Source organism: Heliangelus exortis, chromosome 4, assembly GCF_036169615.1.
Source record: "Heliangelus exortis chromosome 4, bHelExo1.hap1, whole genome shotgun sequence".
Classification (NCBI taxonomy): domain Eukaryota; kingdom Metazoa; phylum Chordata; class Aves; order Apodiformes; family Trochilidae; genus Heliangelus; species Heliangelus exortis.
In genome coordinates this window covers 18,000,219-18,018,695 of record NC_092425.1, presented here as the reverse complement: position 1 = coordinate 18,018,695, position 18,477 = coordinate 18,000,219, and the positions used below count along the sequence as shown (strand labels likewise).

The following is an 18,477-nucleotide window of genomic DNA, read 5'->3' as shown; positions in this document are numbered from 1 at the left end:
GTTTTTAAAATGCAATATGTTTTCCTGAGAAGCAACCTGAAGGTTTTCTTTCTTCTACAAATCTAAGCCTGGGTTCTGGTGATTTTCCTGATTTTCCAAATGAAGCAAACTCATGTAATGTTCCTAGAATCCGGTTTGGTTTTGTATGTTTTTTAGTGGAGATTATTTCCTGCTTTAGTACTTTAAAAAATGCTACTTTGAGGGACATCAGTTTTTATTTTTGCTTTTTCTTTGCTTTATAATTAGCTCCAGAATTACAGACCTATGCTGAAGTAAAACCCTAGTAGAGACAAGACTCTTCAGTTTTGCCTTCAGGTAAAACAGATTAGGTCAGCAGTATGCCTCCAGGTCTCTCTCTCTCTCTCTCTCTCTCTCTTTTTTTTTTTTTTTTTTTTTTTTTTTTTTAATATTTATATTTACATTTACCTGGTCGAAAAAAAATTAAGTTCCTTGTCACCCACCACATGCACTTTGTTTGTAGTAATTACCCTCAGGTAAAAGCTTACTTAATAATGAAAACCATTCTAAGGATTTTATATTTATGGTTTTTGGAGTGGTAGTTGCATCAAGATGGTAAAAGTATGAAGTCTGATGCCTCCTCTGGTAGTAGTCTGCTCTTGAACAAAGCAAGCAAAGTCAGTATAAACCGAGAATAAACAACTCCACATAAAAACTCACACACAGCAGTTATGAAATGAACTTTCTGCACATGTTTAATTAACTTAGTTTAATGGCAAGGTTAATCCAGTAATTTCCAGTATATAAGTACCTAGGTTTTATTCATACCTCTCATTAATCACTTTAATAACATTTTTTGACACTTTTCTTCTTTGAAACATGCTAACTGGAGAGGTTGGCAGATTGCTGGTGTTAACAGAGAACCAAATTTGGACGACGCTGTTAAAGAACAAAATTCACAGTATTTAGAGAGAAGATGAAGCATATATTAACAATCTGGCATAAGCATTTATTTAGCATTTGTTCTTTCTTCCTGTTGTAATAATTCTTAACATTCCTTTTCGTCCAATGCTGAATGTTAAGCTGATGTTTTGACAGAAGTAATCATAGCACCAGTTCACTTGTGAGTGGTAATAACAAACCTGCAGACCACTAGTTCACATGGGAAGTTAGGATTGCTTTTCCTCATGTGCATCACGTTGTATGTATTTGCATTAAATGCCAACTTCCACTTCATGACACAGTCACTTAGAATTCTAAGGTCCTTTAGCTACTGTCAAATACTATAATTTAATTAATACTATAACACTATATTTTATTTATATAAAAGAATTTGAAAACTGTCTCATCTACTGAGTGCCGCAGCGATGAATGACTGACACCCAGGAGTCCTTTTGAGCATCAGCATTTGTTCTATGAAACATGTCTATTTTTATACTTGTCATTTTCCTGTCCACAAGTACAGGCATAATTTGTGTTACTTTATAATTGGTTATTATGAGCTGACCATGCATACTTGTTGCAAGCTGATAGGCTACAAATGACTATCAGCATACGACTTCATGCAAAGCAAAGCCTCTTCTAACCAGTTAATTCAATCTTCCTAAAAAGCAAAACATGTGCTACTCTATTCTTTTGCCAAGGTCTTGCTATGTCTGTTACCTACATTCTTCTCACTTAAAGTCGCCAACTGCTTTGCCTCAAGGGTAAAGCACCAGTTCACTTAGGCCAAAGTTGCCAAAGTTTAAAGGACTGTCGGCTACAACTGAAGATGTAATTTTTTAAATAATTTATAAATGTGTGGATGAACACAGCGGCAGTGGAACTACAGTGGTAACTTCATTTCTCCCAACAACAACAAAAAAATCTCTTCTTTTTTTAATTATCTTTTAACTAGTGGCGATCTTAGAATCATAGAAGCATAGAATCATCATGCCTGGAAAGGACCTTCAAGATCAAGTGCAACCATCAGTCCAACACCACCATAACCACTGAATCATCTCCCAAAGTGCCATGTATACCTGAGTTTTTTAATACCCCCAGGGATGGCAACTCCACCACCTCCATGGGCAACCTGTTCCAATGCTTCAACACTCTTTTGGTGAAGAAATTTTTCCTAATATCCAATCTGAATCTCCCCTGGCACAACTCGAACCCATTTCCTCTTGTCCTATCACTAGTCACTATGAAAAGGCCAACATCCACCTCACTACAGCCATCTTTCAGGTAGTTGTAAAAAGCAGTAAGGTCTCTCCTCAAACTCCTTTTCTACAGGTAAAACAGCCCCAGCCCCTTCAGCCTCTCCTCATAAGACCTGTTGTCCAGACCCCTAATCAGCCTAGTTGCTCTTCTCTGCACCCTTTCCAGCACCTTGGTGTCCTTCCTCACTGTGGCACCCAAAACTGCACACAGCACTTGAGGTACAGCCTCACCAAGGCTGAGTACAAGGGTAAATCAGCTCCCTGGGTCCTGCTAGCCACATGGTTCCTGATACAGGCCAGGATGCCATTTGCCTTCTTGGCCACCTGGGAACACTGTTGGCTCATGTTCAGCAATCTATCAACCAACTCCCAGCTCCCCCTCTGCTGGGCAGCTGGCCAGCCACACCACACCTGGCCTGTAGCACTGGAGAGGATTGTTGGGGCCAAAGTGTAGGACCCAACATTTGGCCTTATTGAAACATACAATTGGCCTGGGCCCACCAACCAAGCCTGTCTAGATCCCGCTGCAAGATCTTCATGAGGACTGCAATACAAGACTTCCCTTTGGTGAAGCTATACTGAATCTCCCCAAAGGATTGTATTTATCCAGGTTTCTATCCTCAATTAATTTCATACACACTAAGACTCTGATCCCATTGGTACTTAAAAGCATTTTGCTTACCTGAGTCATGTATTCAACAGCATGAGGTTATTTAAATGAGTAAAGAGATATGTACGGTACATTTTTTTCAAGAATATCCTGCGTAACATGAACAGGAGATCTGATTATTTCTCCTCTATGCTAAATATAGAGCTATAAATGCATCCAAAAAATTCTGCACCAGTGCATTATACTGTAATTATATTGCATTACAATGACTCATTTCTAATAAATAAGCTTCTGCTAGAGGAAGAAGTTGGACACAGCTCTCATATGAAACAGATACTTAGTCCAGAGGACTGGAGGTACAGTTTTCAACATCCATTGGTCTCACATTGAATTCATATAGTATAGAAAGCCAACAGCTGGGGAACATCTGACAGAAGCAGAGATTATCAAAGTTTATGAAAGCCTTTCATTACATCTAGTGGTTATAAATATGCTTTGATTCTGATAAAGTCTTCAGAGTAATTACAGACTATCAATTTTTACCTAAAGGAGAAAAAGCAATAGCACAACACAAGAAATTACTTATTTGGAAACATCAAAAAATAGATGGATGTAACACAGATGAAGAAGGAGACAGGAATAGACTTTAAAAAAGAATGTCACAGACATTTGGAATTGAAGGAATTAGTAGCCATTAGTGGGATCTTACAAGAAAGAAATAGATATCTTGTCCTATCCTTTCAATTTTTACCAGCTCAAAGCATCCTACAGAGTATCACAGCATTTGAGAGTCAGAAGTTACCTCTTAATTAGCATTCCATTTCATACCAAAAGTGCTTTTGTGAAGCAAGTTCTGCATTTGTCTCCAGTTACTGCATGCTGGTTTGCATTTCAGGGCAGTCTCAGAGTGCAGGAATTGGTTTTATTTTTGTGAAACTGAGATACAGTGCAGGACTTTGTCTAATACATTTCTACCTAATACACTTCAGCTACTCACAGATATTCAGTTCATGCAAGCTTAGAGCTCACCTGAAGTAAACTCTCACAAAGTGTGGGTGTCCTCAGCAACCTGCTACTAGCTAAGGTGGACATTACCAGAATAAGAGAGGCATCAATAGTTCACACAGAGGAAAACAGTGCATGTGATGTAGAGGGTACAAATACTATGCTTTTATCAGTCTTCAGAGTAGCATGTGGCACAATTTAAAAATGAAATAATTACACTTCCATATGCAGTGCTGAGCTAAGTTTACCTGTATGGTAGTATCCAAAACGTATGGATAAAATTGAATCTTGTTAAACCTACACCCAGAAGTGAAAAACGCTGAGCAGGAAAAGTAGTTGAGTATGCACAGCAGATTTCAGTTTTCCACATTTTAATAATCAAGACATGTACTGTGCCTGAAGTTAAGGTATTTCTCAGTTCAAATTTTGAGTTGGATGTCAGGGTCCCACCTACTTCAGTGTTATAATAGATGGCAGTTCCAAGCTAAGTCCCTTGAACACCATTTGAGGTCAGGTCTTCAGCTCTTTGCCTTTCATGCTGGGCTGAGAAATCACAATACTTTTAATACTAGTATTGTGTATTCAGGCAGCCAGCACACACAAATAAATCTGATTGTATGATCCAGGAAGCCCTTGCAGGCCTTTAAATATGCCAGTAGTGTCAGTCACTATCGTCAAGCTTGGCCAGTAAAACAGACTCTTGGAAGGAGACAGACTCAAAATTGTTCCCAAGCACCTTGTAAATAAACGTCAAGACTAAAATGAACATATCCACAAAGGTTTATAATTTAGGCACAGCTAAAAAAAACCTGTAATTTGTCTTAATCTCAAACATTTTAACAGGTTTGTCCTAAGCAATATTCAATTTCTTCACAAACAGACGCTCAGCACAGACTAGCTGGTGAAAACACATTTGCTCTTCTAGACAAAAAAAAAAAGGCATTATTTTGGCAGATATGTTTACATGAGGAATCATCTAGACTATGGAGCTCCTGAGCCAGCCACATGATAGATAATATCTAGCTTTTGGAATAAGGGCAATGAGGAAATTGTTTCAACAAAGCAACAGTGAAATATGCAGAGTTGTTAGAGACATCCACATAATAGTGGGGGACATGATAATTAAAGTGTCAATCAAGGTGGAACATGATCAGAAACAGAAGAAAGGGAAGGCAAAGATCCAAGTAGAAAATATTAATTTAAGTGAAGGCTGAAAGAAGGTACATACAAAAGGAATCTAGGGAAATGACAGCAAAGATGAAGACTTCAGTAGTGAAAATAAAAATTTTATAGTACAAGAAACTCTACAGAAGATTCTGCAGATAATTAGACTAACCACAGAGCACCCAAGGGAAGACAGCTCTGCTGAAGTAATAGAATTACTTGGCAGTGGTCAGAGAAAAATTATGGAGCTTTGCAGCAACTAGATACAGTTCCCTGTTACGTGTGATTGCACTGCTTGCTGTCCAGTAAACTGACACGAATTCATAGCTTTAACCCTTCTATTGGCTGACTTTCCAATCATCGCATTGCTTTTCATGCTCTCTATACTTTTCTAGACTAATCTCCCTGGCCCTGCCATCATGTATTTACGTATGTGAATATAGATAGCTTCAGAACTTTTTATACTTCATGTAAAATGAGTTTTTGCTGTAACAGAATGGAATTTTATAGAAAGCAAGAAGGGAAATCTGGCTGCTGCATTTCCCAGTAGTAACCATAACACACAAAGCTTCAATAACAGACAAAGGGACAGATGTATCAGGGAAGGGCTTTGCTGTTACACTACCATGAATGTTATCTGATGAACTACCATACAGGATGCCAAAAACATCGATCTATATTATGAACTTCAACTTTCACAATGAGTACAGATTAAGTGAATATACAAATGGATGCACACATAAAAATCCTGTAATGCATAACTTAATGCCAGGATGTAAAGCAGATTACCAGAGTAGCCCAGATTGCCTGGGCCTGTGGAAATACTAGATAGCAGATGACTATGAGCTTCACCATTTCCATAGTTATAGTAAGGTTTCCAAAGGACAAGATCTTGTACTGGGCAGATGAGGTATGGATTAGGTACTTTTAACTCAACAAGCAAATGAATTTATTGCTATATCCAAAGTAGAGAAGAACTAATAAAAAATGCTTCCTGTTATGATGAAATCTTTAATTAACAACTATATAAAGCAGTATGTTTTTCCAACATAAGCATCTCTTCTGATTAACTTTTGCAGAGATGCTTGGAAAGCTGTTCCACATTGCAGTAAGTCCATTTTCTGTTGAACAAGATGTTCTGTTGAACATTCCATCATTATCAGAAAGCATATTTAAAAGAAAAGAGGTTCCTATGAATTACAAAATACCTGTAACTGAGTTTTGAACTGATACATTTTTGAAGTTGGAGGGAATTAGATATATTTCTTGCAGGTTTGTATAACAATAATTCCCAAGAAACTTATCAGATGACAAAGCTGATTCTTCTTGAGATAGATACAAAACATAGGACTGCATCACTGACAAGAAGTTACTGATTTCCTGAAGAATCTGTTCACAAGTAGGACATGAATAATGACTTTTTCTATGTGACACACACTCCTATGATTTACAAGGTCTCAGTAAATTTACATGAGTAGAACATTCAAAGGTGTAAAGAGGGTACTAGATCAAAAGAAGCAGCCAAATGGCTTATACCATTCAATATAAAGATCTGCATGACAATCTTAGGCAGGTATTCACATCCAGACTGAGGCAGTGATAAAGACTCAGCTCAGATGCCTTAAGTGTTAACAATCTCTAACCTAACAGCTATAATCAGCAGGCTGTCAGAAGCATGCCTCAGGCCTAATGATGAGGACATTATTTGTCTGAGATATTTTTAATGGGAAATGGTAGAGGTAGTGTATTGTGATACTATCTTTTAAAATTAGTCATGTATAATCATCAGAAAACTTCAATTTGGGAGAGCTTTTATACATGAGACAGAAGCTGGCTCAGAGTCTGCAGACTGGCGTATCTGTACAAGCCATTGTCAACCCAAATCTCATTAGAAGATCTGTATCTGGAGTGCTACATTCTTGCTTTCACCTACCTCTGGTGCTACAACAGTTAAGAACAGCAATTAGAAAATATGGAAATCAGTGGATCAAATCCTGTTGCCCATGAAGATGAATTACAAAACAGAGTGGACAGAGGAAGGAGCAAGCCAGGACAACAGGAATGAGAGCAGATATAAATCAAAAGCAATCCACAGCAATGCTGATCAAACGCTAAGATATAAAGTGGCACTACAATTAAGAGCTGTTCCTATTCATGACCACCACTTAGAATCAGAAAAATGACACATTTGGTGTGCTTTCCCTTCACAGTTATTTTTGACAAGGAAAGCACAATGCTGGATGTAAGATAAGCATTATGGTCCTATTATGGTCTCTCTGCTGTGCTTGGCACTGCTTGTGCATATTCTAATTTGCAGTGGCTTGGATTTTATTTTGCGAAAACAGGGGGTTTTATTTGACAAATATGAATTCCACATAGCTGCATTGTACTTGGTCTCATAATAGGGAGAAAGAAGACAGATATACTTTACTCCTTTTCTGCTTTTCTTTTATATAAAAAGGGGAGAAGGGGATGGGCATAAGCACTGTTTCACATCTCAGGAAACAAGCTGCTTTCCTGGTTTTACTGAGCTCTGGAATTTTTCCATGCCAATAGAGCACCTTTCCAGCACTGAAGAAATATTTTTATTTCTGTGTCTAATGCAATAGTTTATTTAAACTGAGTCTACCTCTCTGAAAAAGGTTTAATTTTGCCATCTCAGATAAAGTTGTAATGGTAGCTGAATTTTTCTTTAAAATATATTCTATAGAAAAAACACAAATCTTAAAAGAGCTCTGATAGTCTTCTTTTCCTACTATACACATTATTATGATTTTGTGTCAGTAAGCTAAGGAGACAAAGTGGAGTGCGAACACTTATGATGTATTTTCATTTCTTATGTTGTCACAGCTGTCTTAAACAAAATTGTTCTATTTTAAAGTAAGAGACTTTGTATATTTATTTTAAAAAATTAACATAGCTTTTAGACTATTTGCTGTTAAGGAGTCTAATAGGAGATACAAATATTGAATAAATATAATAAAATATAAATATATATGCTATCTAAATTGAAAAAGTTAGAATGTTAGGTTGGCTATCAATTTATTTAAATGTTCATGCATAGCAGAGATGTTAACTATTTAAAATAATAAATGTCCCCATTAGATTACTGTTGAGCATATTGTTTTATTTAATTTACATTTCCACATATTATTCATAAGAAATAAGGGCATACTATTTATGTATATCTATTTCCCTTTCAGTGACACAAATTTAATAAATAATAGTATGAGAGATAAATAAATTTTTAACCACTGAAGTGGCCTGAAGCTCTATCCTTCAAAGCACCGATGTCAAACTCAACACTGCGTTTAGTGAAGTTCCAACTGGGTTTTCCTGGGTTCAGGAAAGCAAGTGAAGTGTGCTGACTGTTTTTTTGTATTTAGTTGTTGTCAGTCCTACAGTCTGTATTGACAGGATATTTTTAACAGGGATAAACATGTTTCTTCTTCACTGGTGTTTGTGTCAACTTTCTTGGAGGACCACATTTATTCAAATAGCTAGTAAACTACTAGCTTTGTTACCACAAATCTTACATCCAACTGTCCATTTATGGCACAAAATATTGACACTTACAACAGTACCCTGGAAAATTAATTCTATCTAACAATGAACTACTGCAAACTCTAAGAATTACTTTATATCAATTAACCTAGGCAATTCTTTTACTGTTCATAGCTTTAGTCTCTACCTTTCACATATTTTCTATCCTTATATCACATATGGAAACATTTCCCTGCAAGTTCATCTCCCTATTTTAACTTCATTCTAGTCTGCCTTACTGTATATTCTGTGGATGTTTTGACCATACTACAGTGTTTTCAGCATCATCATCACTACTTCTATGCATAAAGCTAGATTAGCTGCAGATCAACGAACACATAAAAATGGTATTGATTCAGAGACCATGACTACAATAATAGACTAATTCCACTGAATTGAATAGAAACAGATTACCAACCTAATTGAAAACATATCTACAACTTTACAAGATCTGATCTTTCGAAGTGTTCTTTGGAAGAGGAATAGCTTTGTGTACTAACTGTGTATCAAGAAGATCCTTCAGTTTTGTTCCTGAGGCAAAAAAGAAGGTTGTGACTTGTTATCCTTATTTGACACACCAGTCACAATTTTTGAGTTTATAAGACCAATTTCAAAGTTATTTGAGATTTGGAGATAAAAGAAGTATGAAGTCCTCCATTCCCATAATATTCCCACAGAACCTTGGGCATGTATAATGCATGTTTTACAAGAGTTTTATGCAAGAACAATAGGTTTGCTTCAGAATTTATCATACATGAATTTTGAAGGTTATAACTCTCTAAAAGAATTTTCAACTGTAATAACTTAAGCTATACTATGCCTAAAGAAATTTAAGCCTGGAATCTCATTACTGAAGCCAATGGATATATTCCAGAATTAAACAACTGCAATTAAGAACAGAACAGAACAGAGTTTGGCTTCACATATCCTGTCACAATCAGACATTTTAAGAAGTGTAGGATTTTCTGCAGACTATTTTTATATAATTTTCCTGTGGAATGATATATTTTTGGCTGTTATGCTGTCAGTTAGAAAAAGAATGGTCATTTATTCCCATCCTTGCAAAATTAAGCCTACAGCTTTGCTGCAGAGGATGAACACAAGACTGAGTCATGGTTACAGTATGCTGGGTGTGGCTACAAAAGAAAGAAATACTCTTTACCTTGACAGTATTTGTTGTTACTCTGGGGGGGGGGGGGGCAGCAAATATGGGTGATTTTATCAGTAAAAGGGTGTACTCCCAGCAAATTGGCTTCATAAACCTGCTGAGTAGAGTTCGCTATGAGTACAAGAATAGTAGTAGCAAAGGCAAATAACAATATTCTGATACCCGTGATACTCGTCTAAGGTATCACAGGAAACATTGGAGTTATAGGAAACCCTTTAGAACATAGACTGAGATTGAAGGTCACTAAAACATCGCAGGAAGAGATGTGCTATTCACAGCAGCAAGCATTTTTCCAGGTTCCTGCCAACCAGGCTACCGGGTGCAAGGACAAGTAAATCATCCAGTTACTGTATTTGTCCATCTGTAATTTCCAGGTTACCCACTAAAATTCAGTGCAGTCAGCAGCTACGTGGATTAAACCTGTGTTTCTTTGCCATGCATAGAAACAGAAAGCAGAGGATTTTTGCCCTTGCTTCTGATCTGCAGCAGACTGCAGCTTTTCCTCCTTGGCACCTGCTGGCCCTTGTTTTCAGACAGCCTCGTCCTTCCACCCCAACCTACCTGTGTCCCCGTTTCCAGAGCTCCTTCTCCCTGTGACCACAGCCATGCTTCTTGCTGTCCCGACCCACTCCTTCTCCCTTACAAAAGTTATCTGAACATGTGGGTTACCTCAGGACTTCTTTTTAAAGATCAGAATTTCAAAAAGGCAGGGATTACTATATGCAATTATTCACTCAAAAAAAAAAAAAAAAAAGAAAAAAGAAAAAAAGCACCTTGCCCTTGTGCACATATAGAACAGTTACCTTGCCACCTTCAAACTCAACCTCTCTGTGTTAGCTGAGAGCCTCCCCTGGCAGCCATCAAGGCAGGGCCCATCTTGCTGCCCCAGGGGAGGGAGGAGGGAGCCCAGCAGGCTGGGAGCAGCCCTGGCCCCAGGGATGAGGCAGTGCCTGGGGCGCAGCCTGTGGGACCAGGACCAAGCCCTGTGCCCAGGGCACTGACTGTGGCAGTGGCTGTCCCTCAGGCTGGGCCCTGCACAGGCACATCCACAAAGGGGATATACTGACATGGAGATGGGCAGGATACACAGACAGGTGAGGCACCCCCAAAGAGGGCATCCTGGTGAGCTGAAGAGCCATTCTCATTTAGTCCCAGTCTCACAGGGACAGAGGGGGTGAGGGTCTCCCCTGGAAAGACGACATGCAAACACAGCCCCTCAGAGGAAAAGCAGCACTGGGTGGGGATAGTCTCCAGAGGCACACAGAAACAACAGCACAGTTATGAAAAGTGGCTCCTACCTTGAAAAAAAAAAATAATATCAGTTTCTAAAGTAATACCACTGTTAAGATCATTTGTTTTTCTTCCCACAACATCCAGTGACTGGGGTGTACTGGCAATGCATCACCTGCTTGGCACAGTCTCAGAGAAGCCCTAGCAGCAAGTTGATGGTGACTGGCAAGGCTTCTGGTGTTTTTGGTTTAGATATCACTACTAATCTGTCTAACCTACCTACCCTAAAATGAAATAGTGATGATACAACAATACTAAGAGTACTAAGATATTAAAAAATGTTTGACATATCTTGTGCACGTATCTGAACAGTACATCCTGAATCGATCTGCCTTTTAGAAATCCATTTGAAATAGCACGCTCTAAACATTGCTGCAGGAATGAAAACTGCTTTTTCTCTGTGTCAAGGCTTAGCAGAAGGCATGTCTGCTGAGATGATAAACAGAGCACAAGACAGGTGCTGGAGTTACAGCTTGTTCTTCCAGATCTCAGGAAAGAACAGGAAGCTCTTAAAAGTCTGTCTAACATTTCCCTTATTAGGACACTTGTTCTATATTTGTTTTGTATTCACCTCTTTCAGCAAACACCTTTCAGCATGACTCCTACAAGCAATAAATTACCTTGTGAATGGGATACTTGGGGTGGGTTTTATAATAGAGGCTGCCTTTTAGCAACTTTACCAAAGATCATTTTCAGCCCATTTAGTAAACATGTCACAGGGAAATGTCTTCATGCCAAAGTTCAGACCTGATGCTTTTCAGCTGAAGTTCTGTAATTTAGTTTCTCTATGAATCTTCGCACTTCTTACGTGAGGAACCATAAAGGCACATGTGAGGGTACACTTGGGCTAGTAAGACTTCAGGCCTCTCATGTCTTCTAGGCACTTACATCCAATAAGCATTGCCTAGTCACATGAAATCCCTCAGATCTTTCCAGTAGACTCTGGCCACACCTACTTGCCAGTGAACGGAACAGGAGTAATTTTGGATAAGCTTCTTCTTCTGCTTTAGCCTGTGTTTCCCTTAGGTTCCACTTCATTTCATTTCTGCCTTGAATGTTCCTCCTTGTTCCACAAAAACAAGACTTAATATGAATTTTTTTTCAGTATACTTTTTGCAACTGTTTGATCTGGGCAACCTGTGCCAGTATCTCACCACTTTCATGCTAAGGAATTTCTTCCTAATGTCTACTTTAAATCTATCCTCTTTCAGCTTGAAACCCTTCCCCCTCACTACAAGCCCATGTAAAAAGTCCCTCTCCACCTTTTCAGTAGGCTCTCTTTGGGTAGTGGAAGATTGTTATTAGGTCTCCCTGGAGCCTTCTCTTCTTCAGGCTGAACAACACATCAATTCTCTCAGCCTGTCTTCATAGGAGAGGTGCTTCAGCCCCCTAATGATCTCTGTGGTCCTCCTCTGGACTTACTCAAACAAGTCACATGTGCTTTTTATGTTGGGAACTCCAGAACCGATCTTAGTACTCAAGGCAAGATGAGAGCAGAGAAGAGGGGGAGAATTACCTCCCTGGACCTACTGGTCATGCTAATAGATGCCTGTCATAGGAAAAGTTGCTGTCATTTTTAGAAACTGAAACAAATCGAATGTGAGGCACATGTTTCTAGAGAAATAGGTGACTCCGTGTGGTCACTGAGCCATATGGACCAGGAAATTAATATTTTTGAAAGAAAGGAAAGGTTTAGTAGGAAGGAAGATATAGCAGAAAAAGTCTGCAACAGTTGGATTTATTTTTCTTTAGTATAATACTGTCAGCAGAACAGAGGCTTTCCCTGCAAGAAAACATTACTACATATGATAGTACATCTTATATTTGTCTGCTACATAAAAAACAGGTGCTTACAAGTTCATAACCCCTGATTTTCTGCAATACAACTTGGGCAGAGCTCTAAATCTCTCATTAGTGACATCCGAAAGTAAATAATCTGTTAGTGATTTTCAAAGCCTCTTTACTTTCTCTTGGTGAAAGTCATTACAAAGTTTGACAGTAGCTTTTATAGCTGACACCTCACAAATTTGTTAGAAAGACAAACTTGTTAGAAAAAAGAATTTGCTGGGTTTTTTTTTAGAAAATAACTTGTTATATAGAAATACCAATGAAACCCTGAATTACAGTGAACTTATCATCAGGTATCCCCCAAATTAATGGGCTTTAAGACTAGAAGGGACTACCAAGACAATTTGCTATAACCTAATATACATGGCAGATAGGTAGCAGATCAGAAAAAAAAATGCTACACTGGGTTAGCACCTTAATCTTGACTTAGAATATGTTACAGGACAGAAGAATTCAACTTCTGGCAGTTAAGTTCTAGAGCACTAATGGTAACGTGCTGAAAATACATGCTGGAAAGAGAGCATGTAAAAGTGTCTTTACACCTGGACCGTTGCTATTAAAAGCAGCACATCAGTTTCATTCAGAAAACCACATTTAAAGGGAAAAAAAACCAGTTGCTGGAGAAGTGCACCTACAGGGCTAGGACTTCTGCTCCATTTGGCCTACCCATCCTCATTCAGAGATGCAAATCCCTTTATTTCAGATTCAGGTTGGCCTTGCAGGATGGCTGTGACTACTTGTAATATTCTTCTAACATGCAGTTCAAGATTTTTCAGGGTCAGCCTATATCTGTTTGTTCTTGTGCCAACATTGTTCTTTAATTTAAACACATCTGTTCCTTCATGGTGTTTATCCTTGAGGACAGCAATCTTATCCCCTCTCAGCCTTCCTTTTAGAAGTTAAACTAGTCACACCCTTCCACCTCCTCTCATTAGTTAGGTTTTCCATTCCCCCTGTCACCCTAGTAGTATTCTCTACAAATGACCTAGTTTCAATAAATATTTTTGCACATCTGTGACTGGAGTTTTGGCTATGCCAGGTGACTGCACACCAAGGCCTAAAACCATCAACTTGCTTCTTGGCTCTCCTCCTGAAATTCTTGTAGTGGGGAATTTTTCAGAGGAGCATTTTTTCATGGCTTCATCCCATTAGCAATTTACAGCTATGCTGTGATCAGCAATAATGCCTTGCATTCCTTCTCCTTAACCATTTCCAACTAAGAAGGTGAAAACTTAAGAGTAAATCTATTTGTTATCAGCCTCCAAATCATGCACTTATTCATAACCCTTGGTGAAATACCATATAGATGACATTCTGGGCGAAATTTCTTCTAGACAGATCAAGTGGTAGCAAGAGACATGCATGCATTGGTAAGAACAGTTAAAGATGAAAGTGAGGAATGAAATTGCTAAATCTTCTCATTTAACCACAATAGGATTAAGTGTAATGCTTGCTCATACAATAATATTCATTTAGAGAGAGAGAGAGAGAAAAGAGAGAGAGAGCGCCATCCAGATGTGGAGAAATATAAGGAAATATTGTAAATCAATCCACAGTGGCTAGATTTTTTTGGTAAAATATTTTCAGTTTGGTAGGCTATTTTTTTAAATACCGAAATATTGAATACATTTAAGTTATCAAAAACTCTGCATGCTTTCATACCTTAGAAATAAGGATAGAACGAAAAGAAATACAATTATTGCTTTCCAAAATCTGAACATTTGTATAGCAAGCACCAGCCTGTGTAGTGAAGGCTGCTTGAAATTAAAGTTATGAAAAATGACTTCACAATTTGATGACTATTTGTGTCACCCACCTCTTAAATGAACATTCTTACCAGAGGAAGGTATGTTCAACTTATCCTTTCAAACAATAATAAATAAAACTCTGCATTAAAATGGGAATCAAAGTGCCTCGTTTCTTTCGTGAATGTCCCAGTGACTAAACAGTCATTCTTTTATGTCTGCAGTTTCCATACGAATGACTGTAACACAAGCGGACAAAGCAGCCACTCAGGTGGTCAGGATGCACTTTCAGGAGATAAAGGACATGATTTCAAAATCTCTCAGACAGAAAAGAACATCAGAGCCCTGAGTCTATGTCTGAATACCCTAGCCACCTGGCAAAAGGAAACAAGAACTTTCAAAAGTTTTGAGAATATACTCCTTCCTTTCTTTAGCTTTTCTGACAAAACCTGGAAAGCTTTCCTTTTGAACAAACTGTTTTGCTAAGAAATGGGGGAGGGAAATAAGGATTAGGCTCATTTTAGTCAGCAAACAACAAAACATGTTTTGATTCCGTAGAAAACATTTTTTTTCTTATTATTTTATGGTTCAGCAGCCAAAACTCAGAACTTATTTTTTGCTTCCTTTTCCATATATTAGTCACAGCAACTTCTTGCAGCTGCATATTTTGACACTTTGACAGAAACTGCAAGGTCTGCCCAATGGCTGAAAAATTACTCCTACTCTTGGAAGTACTGTCTGAGGAATGAGGGCATATAACAGATTTTTAAAGGGGAACTCCAAGCTTGAGCCTAAGCTAAGTTTTCCCTTACTTTTTAGTAATGTATATAACAGGGAACGAGCCACTCTGCAGTGCCTTGTTTCTTATCAAAATGCTCATTGCTACCACTGAGGACCACTGGCCTTTTAATCTGATTCTCTGTGCTATGATTCTGTTCCTATGCTATTACCTATTTTGGAGTTAAGCCCCAGGCATTGCCTTCAGCTCCTTCAAAAACTGCAGCTGCCCAGCTAGAACATCTCCCAAAACAACAATTTAAAAACCAGACTTTGTTTCCTTCTGCATTCATGAAAATTTAAGGGCAAAATACTACCACATAAGGATGAATTGTTCTGACAGTTTGTACTCGATGAAGTTTGCATTTGAGACTAAGAGATCAAATTCTGTATCTTTTCTTCAGTCTTTTCATATCACCAAATAAATATTCTGAATTTACATCAACCACACCTTCTACATTCACCATGGCTTTTTGTTCAAAGCCTTTTTGTTCACAACTGTCACATCAATGCATCTGACTTCTGCATAATGCAACACTTAAGTCCCTTTGGCTGTGGCCTGGGAAGCTTTCATCTGAAAACACAGCTTTTGGTATCATACATCCCCCAAAGAAATACAGCTCTAACTTTGTCAAAGAGGGTCACTGCTTTATCTTTTGAAATGTTCATTATGAACATTTTCTCAAGAAGCAAGAACCACGTTTCCAATATTAGACAGTTTAGTTCCTGTTATTTTCTGTACAGCTCTGCAAGGTCTTGGAGGTTATCTGCCCTTTGTCCTAGCTTAGAGAATGTGCTTTTGTAAGCAAGTAGATTTGGCATAAGATGTAAAACTGAAGTTAGTTCAGCCTAGCTTTAGGAACATAGGGTATATATGACTTTTTACTTCTAAATCTGAATTCTCAACAGAGTAATGCCAGCCTGTCAAAGTAGTGACTAAATTTGTGTCAACAGAAAGTTTAAATTCCATAAACAATATTTCACAAGATAATTTTTTCAAACCAAATGATTCCTTTGATTTGTATAATATCAGCATAAGCTCACATAGGAGTTTTAAAATAGACCATTCAGAAGTGATTTTGTAGATGTTTTTAATGATAATTTGGTTTATTTAGGATTTATATTTACTGAAACATTTTCATAGTTGTGGTTGTTATTTTCATGCTCACAATTAGAAGGGTGGTGCACGAATTGACTTTGACTTGACAGCATACAATTACATGATGCAGTGTATACAGCAGAGTGTGTCAAAGCCAGAAAAAGAGCAGCTAGGTTAAAAGAGTGAGAGGAACATATCTTTTTAGGCCCTTATCATGGTCTCATTCACAGACTTTAAAAGTAGAGGTATATGTTGCTCAAGCCACAAACAAAAATATGTTGAATATGGGTTTTGGAACAAAATTTAAAGACTTGCTCCTGGCTTTGTTGCTTCCTCATGAAAGAAAGGAAGTAGCAAGTGATACATCAGTGTTTGAGCTCTTGAATGCTCAGAAATGCCAGTTTGCTAGAGGAGCAAATAATATACTTTGACTTTTAAAGTGACATAATCCATCTGGAAAATAGGTCTACATACATTTTAGGAAACTTCTCATTTGTCATTTTGCTCAACGCTATCATTTTGCACTGCCCACGAAGTTTTATTGTCATGCTCCAAAACCTCAGCAGAAGCTTCTCAGGCCCACTCATTCATGACATTGTGTTTTTCCAGATGCTATATAGAGAGCTTGTTTTTCATATGTTACAATTGTGCCACTCAGCAAATTGTTCTTTTAAGATATGTTCTCCACACCATATGTTTTTATTTATTTTATCTGAGAAGCAGCACCATGGCATGGAAGGTGAGCAGTTGTACTCTGCCAACACCATCTCTGTACAGTAGCGCTCTTCTCATGGGCCTCACAGCTTTTCAAAAGAGACTATGGGAAACCTGTTGCCTGAGACAGGAGCAGCAACAAAGCATCTAGTACCTCGGACATTCCCAAGAGAAAAGCATAACTGTGGCCAGCATCCACACACATTATATAGCCAAATTCATGGCTCCAGGGTGTTTTCGACTATATTTTTGCTGAAACGACTTGCTAAAGTCTGTTGAGCCATGCTGCTGGAATGAGCTGATGAAATCATGAGAACAACAATAAATGTAACCCTCAGGTTGCTAGCAGACACAATACTTGTCTCCTTTTCTCCTGCAGTAAGTAACCTTCTGGGGCATACATATTCTGTGATAGTTTTTAATTTGTTTTTTCATACCTAATGTTGCCACCCTTTTGGGACCACAGTCAATACCTACCCTCAGCACCCAAATGGCCACTGCACCATTCAGTAGTAGTGTTCAAAAGCTGACAGAATTTAACAATTGCAAATGGAGATCTTCTCTACAAACTAATATGTTGCTTGATCTCCTAGAAGGGAACTCTTTTGGCTAGGTTCCATGAAAAAAACCCAACATTCTTGCCAGAACTGAAAACGAATCACTGTTACAGAATGAATTGGTAATCTCTGGGGAAAGGCCAGCAACTGTTGAAAGTCTGGAGAAGTTATCTTAGGTGATCTTAGGACTGATTATAGCTGCTTTTATTCCACATCATTAACATTCTGAAAGTGATGGGCTGTGCCTGAAGGTCAGAGTTTGGCTTAGGCCAATTCATATTCACTGATTCCTGGGATTCATGTTGCAAAACTAACAAATTAGCTGTTCCACTTAGCAAACTTCCAGAAGTAGGGGATTTCATCCTGTTTCTCCTTCTGAAGTATTTCTCAGAGGAATGCTGCCTGTGAACCAGCTGTACTGCTGTTCCTAGAACCATAAATTCAGGTTGTGGCTTTGGGAACTGTAAGGTTGCCAGATCAAGAAGCAACATTGAATGACCAGAGAAAGCTGGGACTAGGAAAATTAGTAACTCCTAATCCTGTTTTCCATCATTCAAAAATTATACTTATGTATGCAATCAGACTGATCAGCCTGCTCTTCTAAATAATCCTCTTCAGTGACTGCTGTTTTTACTTCTGTTCTTCTGAGCATTCCCTTTCCTGCACAACTGAGAACAGTCATAATTTCAAATGGACAAACAACTACAATAAGGGGCAGGCTGCAAGTGTTATCTCAGTTAGATACAGTGAATCACTTGTATCATCATCAGCCTGAACTCACAGAGTCAAGAGACACAT

General features: G+C 38.2%; 1 long non-coding RNA gene across 5 annotated transcripts in view; it reads right to left on the bottom strand.

Moving 5' to 3' along the window:
• Nucleotides 1-18,477, bottom strand: part of LOC139795924 (uncharacterized) — a 69,176-nt gene that overhangs the window by 38,559 nt on the left and 12,140 nt on the right. For 4 of the 5 annotated variants that reach the window (XR_011725756.1, XR_011725757.1, XR_011725759.1 and 1 more), the window contains one exon: nt 17,995-18,347. This is a non-coding gene — a long non-coding RNA (uncharacterized lncRNA). Of the gene's footprint in view, nt 1-786; nt 5,577-17,994; nt 18,348-18,477 lie in introns of those variants that run through there. The other variant, XR_011725758.1, reaches the window with a different exon arrangement.